Source organism: Lipotes vexillifer, unplaced genomic scaffold (assembly GCF_000442215.2).
Source record: "Lipotes vexillifer unplaced genomic scaffold, Lipotes_vexillifer_v1.1 scaffold751, whole genome shotgun sequence".
Taxonomy (NCBI): Eukaryota; Metazoa; Chordata; class Mammalia; order Artiodactyla; family Lipotidae; genus Lipotes; species Lipotes vexillifer.
This window is the reverse complement of record NW_006799727.1, coordinates 2,112,535-2,125,377: the sequence shown is the minus strand read 5'-3', so window position 1 is coordinate 2,125,377 and position 12,843 is coordinate 2,112,535. Positions and strand designations below refer to the sequence as shown.

General features: G+C 42.6%; 1 protein-coding gene and 1 pseudogene across 3 annotated transcripts in view; one reads left to right on the top strand and one right to left on the bottom strand.

Moving 5' to 3' along the window:
• The window catches only part of FOXN3 (forkhead box N3), a 403,658-nt gene that overhangs the window by 66,150 nt on the left and 324,665 nt on the right, over positions 1–12,843 (bottom strand). The window lies entirely within an intron of this gene.
• On the top strand, positions 12,179–12,768 carry LOC103084308 (60S ribosomal protein L9 pseudogene; annotated as a pseudogene).

The window sequence follows — 12,843 nt, the reverse complement described above, 5'->3', positions numbered from 1 at the left end:
AAAAAAAAAAAAAAAAAAAAAAAAAGCTGCCAGAAGTACATGGGAGGTCCCTCCAAGGACCACCTGATGGGGATTTGTGGTAGTTCTTCCCCTGGACAGTCACGGACGGGAGGGGAGGCACTGCTGGTGAATAGAAGTTTCCAAAGATCCCTGATGTGCAGAAGGTTCTGGAGGGCAGAGGGGAGGGTGTCCTTCTTTTCCTTCTTGGACAATATGAGTGAGCACTTTTTAACCCAGAGAAGATTTAGAATAAAGTACAAACATGGTTAAGAAAATGAGATCTGTCAAATTAATTTTTTTTTTTAAAAGAAATCAATGTAGAGCTAATATTTTAAATATTTGCTACAACTAAGAGAACTGGCCCGTAAGAATAACGACCAGCCTTGAAACATCAACTTAAACCGTGGAATTAAATAACCAATTGAGACTTTGATTTTAAATCAAAATCTCACTGAAGTCATATACAGTAGAAGAAAACTTAAAAGACCGTAGGGTGTAACATACTTAGAAGCTTAATTAGATTTATAAGAATTGCTTAAGTGCTCTGGGTGGCTTGTTTGTTGAGTCAGGCAATTGAGTACTTATACATTTAATATGTTCGATTTCCTTTACAAATGTGGTTTAAAATGTTTAAAGGAGTTTAATTAACTAAGTTTGCAAATCAGACCGAGCATTAATAAAAGGTCCCCTTAAAAGTGATTGCTAAAAATTGCTAGAATAAATAAATTGAGATCTTCTGACCACCTCTTAAAAGCCTAATGAAAGGTAAGGTTTCAAATTTTGTAACTTTAATAAAAATTAATTTTAAAAAGGAAATATCAGAGGAATCTTTTTTGCTCAACATGCTTTGAAACTCCACCCTGCCTAAAATTATTAGGCACCTACATTATTATCTTACTTAATTACTGTCCACGTAAAAATTTATCCTTTCTGGTTATTCAGTCTTCAATACGAATTTATTGGTGTACCTACTGTGTGTCAGGTATTGTGTTAGGCACAACTGGGTATGTCCCAGCTCTTACAAGCATCTGGTAGGGGAGATTAAGATATGTAAACAAAGTAGAATATGGATACAAATTGTTAGAAAACAGGTGACAAGTGACTCATGAAGGTATAAAATAATACTGGAATTCAGAGGAAGATACTGATGAAGGCATCGTAATGGAAGTAATATTTAAACTGAATTTAGTTTGGAATTTTCCCTGAGTCTGTCATTCACATATTGAGCTTCTACTGTCCTGTGAACTTTAAAAGTCTGTTAGAATTATGTGCAGAGTAAAGGTCAATAGGATGTGAGCAAAAGTCCACAGGGTTCTCTTAAAAGGGTTTATTTTGTGACTGTTGTGACATCTTTGCTCAGCCTTTTTTCTGTTTTCTCTGTGACCTTGGTTCTCTATTCCCCACCTACCTTATAGGTGAGGTTGCCAGATAACTGACCTCTGGATAAGCGTCCCACTACCAGAAATAGGGTTATGACTGACCGATTTTAGACGTAGAATGAGAGCTGTTTTATTTCTAAAATTAAGTCCAAAAGGCAAGGATGCCATTCTAGTGAGAAAATAGTAAACTCCCAAATGAGAGGGTGGAGGGAGAGAGGGGAATCTAATGATCTCTGACCATCGATCCACCAGGGAGACTTTGATTTACTTGCCAGAACAACATGACTATCAGGAAAACTTAAAATTATTCTTCATTAAGTGTTATGGGTTGAATGGTGTCCACTTCCCCCACCACCACCCACGCAATTAATTAGCGTGTTGAAGTCCTACCCAGCATCTCAGAACATAATCTTATTTGGAAACAGGGTCATCACAGATAGAATTAGTTAAGATGAGGTCATACTAGAGTAGGTTGGGCCCTTGATACAATATGACTGGTGTCCTTATAAAAAAGGGAAATTTGGACACCGACATGACAGAAGCACAGGGGAAATGCCATGTGAAAAGGGGAGTGATGCCTCCGAAATAAAGGAAGTACCAGAAGCTAGGAGGGAGGCCTGAAGCACATCCTTCCCCAGAGCCTTCAGAGGGAGCACGGTCCTGCTGACACCCTGATCTCAGACTTCCAGCCGCAGAACCGTGTGAGCATAAGCGGCTGCTCTTTAAGCCACCTGGCTTGTGGTACTTTTGCTATGGCAGCCCGAGGAAACTGATACACTAAGAAAACAGAGCTAGAAGGAAGAGCAACTCTGGGAATATCCCATTAAATTCTACCACAGACCAACTCACATTCAATTTCGAACTTTTTTATGAACGCTGATTTAGACTCCAAATAAACCAAGAATCATCTCAGTCAACATGCAGCTACCCCCTCAGCACCCAGGAATGAGGAGTCTGAAGTTATTTTGGGGTCTGGCTGCCTCTCATTTGTCCAAACCATGATCTTTCTGTCTCAAAAAATAGAGCAAGCGTGGCCACGATATTGACATAGGCCGTAACACATGTTTGCTGTGGATCTTCTCCCACACAGCCTAGAATCAGCTCTTTTCTCTCATTTAATACTCCCTTCACGGCGCTGACTCCATCTAGATAAAATAAGACTGATCAATTTTTCCCCATTCAGTCATGTCGGGTTTCTTCCCACGGATATGATGCGACTCCTCAGTGAACTAACGACGTGTTTGTAGGATGTCAGCTGTCTTTTTTCAAAGATTCCAGAGCAGAGGTTCTTTTGAGTTTTCAGGAGATGATTATGTCAGACAAAGGCCAAGGAGACCCCCGGTGGGTCATGATCTTGTATAATCTCCTTCCCTTTGAGTACAGACGGAAGGTGTTACTTGCTTCTAGTGATAAAATACGGCAAAGTGATGGGCAGTCACTTCCTGGGTCACGTTACATCAGGTAGTACTGTGTCGCAGAAGACCCGAATGAGAGATTCTCTTGCTGGCCTTGAAGCAGCTGCCTGATTGTGAGAGTCTGGGAGGGGGCCACGTGGCAGGGACTATGTGGATATCTACCCCGCCCGAGAGCCAGCAAGAAAAGGGGACCTCCACCCTGCAACCACAAGGATCTGAATTCTGGCAGCAACTATATGAGCTTGAAGGAGGACTCAACTCCAGAAGGGACCACAGCCCTAAGACACTTGTTTGCTGCCTGGTGAGACCCTGGGCAGAGGGCTTAGTTAAGTTGGGCCTGGATTCCTGACCCAGGGCAACTGTGAGATTACAAGTATGTGCTGTTTGAAGATGCTGATGTGGTGACCACGTCCTTTGAGGGTCTGATGAAAAAGAAGGATTCTTTAATTAGAAAAGCTCAGGAAGGCACATGTTTTGAACACAATTTCAGGAATTTGTCTAGACCCCCTAAACCTCATCGATGAGCCCCAACATGTTCTTGATTGCGCAGTTATGAACCTATCTTTCTGTCTGGTCAATACTATTTACTGCAAAATGTGGTAATGTCTGAGAAACTAACGAGGTCACAGTATGTAAGGATCACCAGTTAGTCTATTTCTACAGTTTAAAACGTGCGTTTAAATAATTTGTGTCGCACTGTTAATCTGTAAGACAGAGCTATTCTTTTAATATCATCTTCAACTTGTTGGAGAGATAGAAAAGCACAGATTTGAAGAGAGAAGGCAATTTCTTATTTTACCAGGAAAAAAATCTTCATTCCTGCCCCTTCTAGCTTAATAATAGGAACCAAAAAACCAACCAGCCAACCAACGAACCAACCAGCAGACAAAAAAAACCTCGCAAACAATCAAACTCAGAAGCGTGGCTTGCAGGAACAAGGAAGTGTTTTTAAGTGTTTAAAAAAAGGACACTTTTTAGGAAGACAGACTCAGTTCATTGCCCCACAGAAGAGTACTTGGAGTAGAAAGACTATTGGAAAGAAAACAAACGGAAATTTAAAAATCTGGGTTTCAGTCTTGTTCTACTTGCTTGTGTGCTGTGTGTCTGGGAAGAAATTACTTTATTTCTCGAGCCTGGGTTTTCTCCACCCTAACATGGGTTGTTTTGAGAACTAGGTGAAATAACAGTCATAAAGTGCCAGGCCTTCTCATAAGCAACCAAAACAACCACCATGGGCCTAACGGAGGGAAATCCTTCAGCTGCCCTGAAGAGGGGAGGGCAGTCCTGACCTATGATGGATGTTGAATGTTAATGATCTCATCCTCCTGCACTGATGTCTATGAGAAAAGAGGTTAAGAGTGGTTGCCCTGGGGTAAGATAAGGGGGAACTTCCCCACGATAATACTCATCTCTTGAATCCAGAGCAAAAGCAAAAACAATTCACCTCTTCAGAAGACTTTGTCAGACAAAAGAAGTAAAGAAACAAATATAAACCTCAAACCAACAAAAACCCTACAGCACCACAGCATTTATTAAGTCCTTGTGACTTTCAGCTCTGGGAATAAATAGGCTGTATCCGGGCACGAACCAAACGCTACTGACCCCTCACTAGCAAGAAATAAACTTGCAATGGCTTATCCTCAGTAGGCATGAGGTCTCCCTGGCCCACCTCTGCCAATGATGGGATGGAGGACCGTGGGCAGGGCTGGGAACAGCCAGGGGATGCAAAGGGTTGTCCCTCCGTGTGACACTCTCTGAGGTCAATGAGAGATGAAAGGAGGGACGGGTGACATTCAAAAGAGTGAACAACGACTACACCACAGACACCAACTAAACAGACAGACATCAAGGGGAACTGAACTGGCCCTCCTGGTGCAGACGGGAGGGATCAGCTCAGGAAGGCCAAGGGCCTTGGCTTTGCGGCCTGGAGTCTAACCAAAGTAGCTATTGGCTTGATCAGCCTCTCATGTCTAAAGTTCTGCAGTGAAAGAGAGAGTACAACACCACGATCAATGGTCTTTGGACAAACGTAAGGCCGCTGATGCCATGAAATCACTAGTCCAAAACACAAGTGTCACAGAAAGCAATGCTTTTCCAGTATGGTACCTCTGCTGTCCTAGGTAACCAAGGAGGAAGGTATATCACACCACATGGTTTGCTCATATGTCTGTGTACCCCTAATCTCCCCTAAGAGACTGTGAACCTCTCCAGGGCAGGGATAATGCCCCTTGCATTTCTATATCCCAGGCATCCAACACAGTGCCAGGCACCGAGCACTCAGAAATGTCTGCTGAATGGATAACCCCTTACCCCGTTCCTTTCTTTCTCCACTGGCTTCTCACCCACTAACTTCCTCTGTGAAACTGATTTCCAGTGCCAGCATTACTAGCTGCGTGACCTTGGTCAAGTCACTTCACCTCTCTGTGGGTCATTTCCCCCCACCATGGGGTTGAAAATAGTATCTACTTCATAGAGTATTTGGGATTAAATATATTACATACATGCCTGGCACAAAATAAGCACTACTGGAGTGTTACTTACTGTTGTTATTTTGATGACCACTTTTTTATTTATTAGATTTTTTTGTTTCTCATCTGTTTCCCTCATGAGGCTCCACGAGGCAGGGATTTGTGTCTGTTTTCTTCACTGATGAATCCCAAGCACCAAGAACTGTGCCAGGCCCCAATAAATATTTATCAAATGAATAGATGAACTTAAGTTCTTAGATCGTAATGGCCACATCTTCCCCCCTATGTTAAATTGTATAAACATCCTTACAATGTTCTGCCTTGTCTCCCAATGTAGATGAAAGTTCTCTACTTTTTGTTGAAAATAATAGCTTCCATTTATAAAGTACTTTCACATCTATTTTCTCATTTGAGCCTCCCAACAACCCTGTAATAAATTCCCATGGTGTCTACTGGAGTAGTACATGCCCAGCATCTCTGCAGAGGTTTCAGGACTGGAGGTTGATGGTAATGACGGTAACGTCCCACCTCATCTCACCTGTGAAAGGCCATTTATTACTTGACGAGGAGGATCAAGGCTGCCTCATATTTTTGCATTGATTTACTCTGGGGTGATTTTACTGTTGTTGTTATTCTACTGAACAACAAAGACTACTTGTTTTTATTTGCCATCTTCCCAACTGCTATTTTACAATATATATTTTTTCTTTCCACTTAAAAAAATAGTACATGTTCACTGTAGAAAATCTGACTTAAAGAAAGAACGGTTGGGAATTCCCTGGTGGTTCAGTGGTTAGGACTCTGCGCTTTCACTGCAGGGGGCGTGGGTTCGATCCCTGGTCGGGGAACTAAGATCCTGCGTGCTGTGTGGCACAGCCAAAAAAAAAGAAAGAAAGAAGGGTATGAAGAAGAAAACTGAAACTACCCACAACCCGATTTGATGTTAGTACTTGCTTCTTAGGAAGTATGTGAAGCAAAATATTACTGTTTTGTAGAAAGATGTTAGCGTGGCTTCTTGGCCACAGTGAATTCTGGGAGTCAAGAGCAGTCAGGCCTGGGGAGGGGGTGGCAGGGAGGTGGCAGGAGCTAAGAAGCCTGAGAGGGAGGGTGGCTGAGGATGAAAAGGAGTAGAGTGGGTCCAGGTCCAAGTGGTGGGGAAGGGGCAAAGGTGGGGGTCGGATCTGATGTGCTGGCAGCGTGGAAGGTGTGTCCTTCACGGTTCACCGTTCCGACAACTAGAGTCTTGTTAGAGCAGGATGTGGGCACCACTCCCTGAGGACCAACAGCTGTTGAGAAGGTCCCAGCCAGAAAGTCAGGGTGCTGGGGCCCTGGAAGGGACAGACACAGAACCCTCGCATCTGGAGTCAGAAGTAGGTCAAGTAATAGCGTGGCTGCCCTATGTGGTACTGTTTTCTGATCCATGTCGCCTACTTAGGGGTGCCTCTGAGCTGGGTGGGAGTAGGGGGACAGTGGTGTAATTGATTTCTAGGTCTGCTCAAATCAATTGGCTGGGGGCCGCAAATTATTGGCTACTAAATTTATATTTGAAATAACTGGGAGGCGGCCAAGATAGAGGCAGGTGATAGCAGTCACTTCAGAGATAGGTGAGCTCAGTGTTGCAGGGAAGTGTGAACCGAAGTCTCAAGAATCCTACCCGCCCTTAGGTTGTAACGTCTCCTAACTGTATCTGGGCCAGGCCTGGAAAAAGTCATAGGGGCCACTCACGGCAGCCATAAAGAGTCCTTACCATATTGTACGTTTCCATATCTAGGCTGGCTTCTAGTTTCTGACCGGCTAGAGACATGGGCTGAGACCAGAAGGTTCGTATAAGCCAGAGTCTGAAAGTCAGTTCTTTTAAACTGCTCATCTGTAGGATGATATGTCTGAAACTCATTTTATATTTTTCATACACAAACTGTTCACATACACATAGTTCATCCTGTATATAGTATTACTGACAACCAATAGATCCCACGTGCTTTAATCAATAACATTACTGCCTCCGCTGTTACAGGAAACTATGAACTGTTGTGATCTTCTATCCTTGTTTCAATCGATATAAACCAGGGCAAGAAAAAACAGGACCCCAAATTATATAACCGGGAAGGATTATATAACAAAGGTCCTGATGCAACTTTAACTGTATCTGTGCCAACCAGGGCTGAAAGACCACATCTTTCCAGAAGTAACATGAGCTGCCGAGAGTTGTGCAAACCACCTTTCAATATTGGTTTAACAAATCCCACTTGCTCACTATCAACAAAAGTCCCTGCTCTTCTAACCTTGTTTTTCTGCAGCACTGGATGAAGCAACCCGATTTCAGGGTGACAGTTTGTTAAAGTGACAGCGCACCAGCACTTAGAATGCATACACGTAGATGGAAGATGAGAGTGTCAATTTCTCTGAGAGGTTGGTCTCCAGCTCCCGGCAATGATTATGTCATAAGGGCTGCTAAAGCCACTTCTGGATTTCAAAATGGCAGGACGCTGATCACTGGTGACGGGAAGCATTTACACGGGGAGACTTTTGAAAGCCACACAGCATTTCTTTGTTGGAGGAACCCAAGAAACAATCATAGTAACAACAAAAAATAACAAACTCCCCTTCCTTTCAAAGTGTGCCGTCAAGCAAAATGATTCCTCCCCGTGTCTCCTTTACGTCTTCCTGATAGAAATTACATTCCAGGGCACCCAACACAAAGGACACTCACGCAAGCAATGTGCCTTGTAAGTGACATTCCTCGGAACCTTTAGGAGAGAGATTGATTTAAAGCTACCATGATGGCGTGTGTGCATTGCTACTGCCATAATGAATCTACCTGGCACCCTGCACTCGAGATTTAAACCAAGCCTGGAAAGATGAAATCTATGGAAACAACGTTAGTGGCTCTACTCCACCCTGCGGGGGGACAGGAAACTCAGAATTTGGCTGAAAGTGCAACTTGTGGTGTCTGAGGTCATATAATAGCTGCTGATTTTATAAACTCTACCCTCTGCAACATGTGGGTCGGACGGTCAGTGAATGAACCTGTGAGCTGGAACTTCCTATCCACTTGAGGCTGGGGTGGATTTTATTTTTCAGTGACACAGAGTAAAACTAAATACCCTTGGGTCTTTTATTTTAAAGATGCATAAACTTATTCTTTCAAATCCCTTTCCTGAAGGTCAACATGTTCTCCTTTTTTGCTTTTTCTTAAAGTGCCTCTTCCTTCTTCCCCCCACCAGCCCCAGTAAATAAAGAAGAGTCTAAAGGTATAAGTTAAAATGCTGTGACCCCCCAAAAACTTTCTGAAGTCAGAACCACAGACTTTAGAGTCCCTGTAGAAATCTTAGAGGTCCGGATGTGAGATTTAAGAGCTGAATTCAAGTCCTGACTCTGTTACTAGCAGAGTGGCCTTGGATGGGTCACATGATACTTCTTTCCAGGGAGAGGCAGGAGGAAGAGTTGGTATAAATGAACTCTGAAGTCTTTTGCCCTAGAACCCTTTAATTCCCATCTACTCCAATTTTCTAATGGGAACCACGTCACAGTCGGCTGTGCCTGCTCACTCCACCCTCTGTCACCAGCTCACTGTCCTCCATGGAGATCCCAGAAACCTCAGCCTAAAGACCAGAAAACCGAGGAGCCCCTCTGATGATCAAATTCCCAAACAAAGACCACCTATTAGCCACCGATGTGACCTCAACAGGCACAACTGAACCTCCCTGACAGACTGTAGAATCCAAGTCGAATTCCACGAGTAGAGGGCCGGGTATAAACCAGGTAGGTTAGTTCCTAGGGCTGCCATAACAAAGAACCACAAACTGGGTAGCTTAAAACAACGAGGTCCAAAATCAAGGTGCTGGCAGGGCCATGCTCCCTCTGAAACTCGTAGGAGAGAACGCTTCCTTGCCTCTTCCAGTGCTGGTCACCCATCCTGGCACCCCTTGGCTTGCAGCTCCAATCTCTGCCTCCATGATCTCATGGAGTTCTTCCCGTGTGTGTCTGTGTCTAAATTTCCCTCTTCTAATAAGGACACCAATCACAGTGGATCAGGGCCCACCCTAGTGACCTCATCTTGATTACAAGACATAAACAGATTCCATCTGCAAAGACCCTATTTCCAAATAAGGTCACATTCCCAGGTACCGAAGGGTGGGTTAGGACTTCCAACATATCTTGGGGGGGAGGGTGCAATTCAACCCCTAACGCGAGGTAGGTTAGCACACTTTGAAGTCTTAACTCAAGTGCACAAATGAATGAGGGGATGACAAAAGCCCACTTTAGGTAAAGTGGAAGGAAAAACATAAGTGGAAAGACATTATGGTTCTAACAGTCATATGGGGAAAAGATGTTTATTTTCAATGGTTGGGCAGGTGAGCGCTGGAGAGGAAAGCGCTGTTCTCTCTTCAGTCTAGCCCTACGTGCTCTGTGCTATGTTCCCTGGACGTGCCTATGCTTTCACCTCTTGGCCCACCCATTGCCAGCAGTGCCACCCTACCCCCAGCTGCTGAAATCCTCCTAACTCTTGAAGCACCAGCTCAAATTTCACCAGCAGAAAGCCAGGTTACCTGCATCTGACCTTTGATGGCATTTTGTCTGCTCCTTGGTGACCCCTGAACTATGGTCATTTGTACCCTCTCTGCCTACCACTCCTTGAGAGCAGGGATCATTTCTTACTCAATCACTGCACTCACAGTAGGTGCGTGCAAAGATATGCTAAAGTAAGCCAGCAGGAAGATAAGAGGAGAATGGAAAATATCTGCTGTTTTGAAAACTTCACCATGGAGAGGGACCTTTGAAACCAGGGGCTGTTAGAACTCCGTGGCTTATTGATTCCCCCACTGAATCTCTGTGACCTCTACTACCGTGCCATATTTCTTGGAAATCATAAGAAAGGCAGAAAAATAAGCCAACCAATGAAAGCGAAGAATGGGAGCTCTTTTGATGCAGAAGAGATTCTCACTGACCCTCTGAGAACTCATCTCCTTGACCAGTCATCATCATCTGTCTACAACAGAAGAAAAGTCCCCCTTGGCCTAAGTTTCAGGTCCCCCAACACACAATTATTTGGCAAATAACTGTTGATAGGCAACTGAGAGTATGCGGCAGTGCCTACAGCACCTTTTTGTAAATATCTGGTATTACCAACAGCTTGAAGAAAATGCAATTTTATTTTTTATAAATATTTATTTATTTGGTTGCAACAGGTCTTAGCTGCGGCACATGAACTCTTAGTTGCGGCATGCACGTGGGATCTAGTTCCTTGACCGGGGATCAAACCCAGGCCCCCTGCATTGGGAGCGTGGAGTCTTAATCACTGCACCACCAGGGAAGTCCCGGAAATGCAATTTAAGTGAATGTTGTCGGCATGACAGTGGATTGAAGTTCATCAAAAGGCTTCTATCGGTGCGTGCCAATCTGCTGGGGTAAGAGCCTGTATAGTGTCCCTGACGCTTTGATGACCCTAACAGGTCTTTCTTCTGCTGGGAAGTACAGGAGTGACACTTAAGACCTGATATGTTTACACCTTTTTGCTCAGCCTAAATCTCTTTGTTCAGCTTCTTTTAGAATCAAGCAAGTCAAACCGTTAACTTGGTTGAACATTTTTATTCATGAAGATCTGAATTCAGGATTTTCTTTTTTCTGGTAGTAAATTATACAGCTGCTTAAAAGTATACTTAAAAATTGACCATCTGAAGGGACTTCTGCTTCCAGGAAATGGAATAGACATACTTTTCCCTATTCTTCCCACCAAACACAACTAAAAAGGATGGACATTAAATATAAGACAAACATAAGAAGACTCTGAAAGGTAGAGAGAAGAAAGCAGACCAACTAAGGACCGTATAAAAAAGGCAAGGTACAGACTAAATTAACAAAATATTAATAAATATAATTCAGGAATATTTAAATAGAATTATATACTGTGACTAAGTGGGGTTTATTCCAGGGATGGAAGACTGGTTCAGTATTCAAAAATCAATCAAAGTAATCTACCATGTCAACAGGCTATAGAAGAAAAATCATATGATCATATCAACTGATGTAGAAAAGGCACATGAAAAATACATCTAATCATGATAAAAATGCCCAGCAAACTAGGAGTAGAAGGGGTCTTACCCAACTTGTCAAGGAGCATCTATTAAAAAACCCTACAGCTAACATTATGCTTAATAAGGAAAGACTGAATGCTTTCCTCCCTATGATTGAGAACAAGGCGAAGATGTCTGCTCTCACCACTCTTATTTAACATAGTGTTGGAAGTTCTAACCAGTGAAATAAGGCAAGAAAGTGAAATAAAGGCATATGGATCAAAAGGGAAGAAATAAAACTGTCTTTATTTGCAGACTGTCTACATAGAACATCCTATGGAATATACAAAAAACCTCCTAGAAAAATAAAAAAAACCTCCTAGAACTAAAATGTACATTCAGCAAGGTCTCAGAATACAAGATAAGCATACAAAATCAACTATATTCCTATATGCTAGCATTAAATGAATGGATACCAAAAATTTAAAAGTAGTATCATTTACAATTGTTCAAGAAAAATGAAATACTTGGGAGTAAATATAACATGTATAGGACTTATATGTTGAAAACTACAAAAATGTTCATAAAAGAAACCAAAGAAGATCTAAACAAACAGAGAGGTATACCATGTTCATGGATTAGAAGACTCAACATAGTAGAGATGTCATTTGTCCTCAAACTGATACACAGGCTTAATGCAATTCCTATCAAAACCCCAGCAAGATTCTTTTGTAGATACAGATGAGATTATATATATTATACTATAGTTTTGCAAGATGTTACCATTGGGAGAAACAGAATTTCTCTGAATTACAATTGTTTTACAGCTCCATATGAATCTACAATTATCTCACAAGGTTTGTTAAAAATAAAAACTGTTCTTTGCTGCAGCTACTGTGAGAATGAAGGCCATTCTCAGCAATCAGACTGCAGATATTCCAGAAAATTCTGACATCACACAATTACTGTGTGAAGGGCCACACAATTACTGTGAAGGGAACCAGAAGAGCCTTTTGGAGGGACTTCAATCATATCAATGTAGAACTCAGTTTCCTTGGAAAGAAAAGAAAGAGGCTCCAGGTTGACAAATGGCGGGGATACAGAAAGAAACTGGCCACTTTCCGACTATCTGCATCACGTACAGAACATGATCAAGGGTGTTATGTTCGGTTTCCATTACAAAATGAGGTCTGTGTATGCTCATCTCCCCATCAATGTTGTTATTCAGAACAGGTCTCTTGTTGAAATCTGAAATTTCTTGGGCAAAAAATAGATGCTCCGGGTTTAGGTGAGGCCAGACGTCGCTTGTTCAGTACCTCAAGCCCAGAAAGGTGAGTTAATTCTCAAAGAAAATGACATTGAAATTGCATCAAATTCAGCTGCTTTGATTCAGCAAGCCACAACAGTTGAAAACAAGAATATTAGAAAAATTTTAGATGGTATCTACATCTCTGCAGAAGGACCAGTTCGGCAGGTGATGAATACGATTTAAGTTATCCAGCTACAGCAACAACAAGATGCCAGATGATTCCTAAGACCTCTCTGTGATATTTTAAAGAGGCACTAA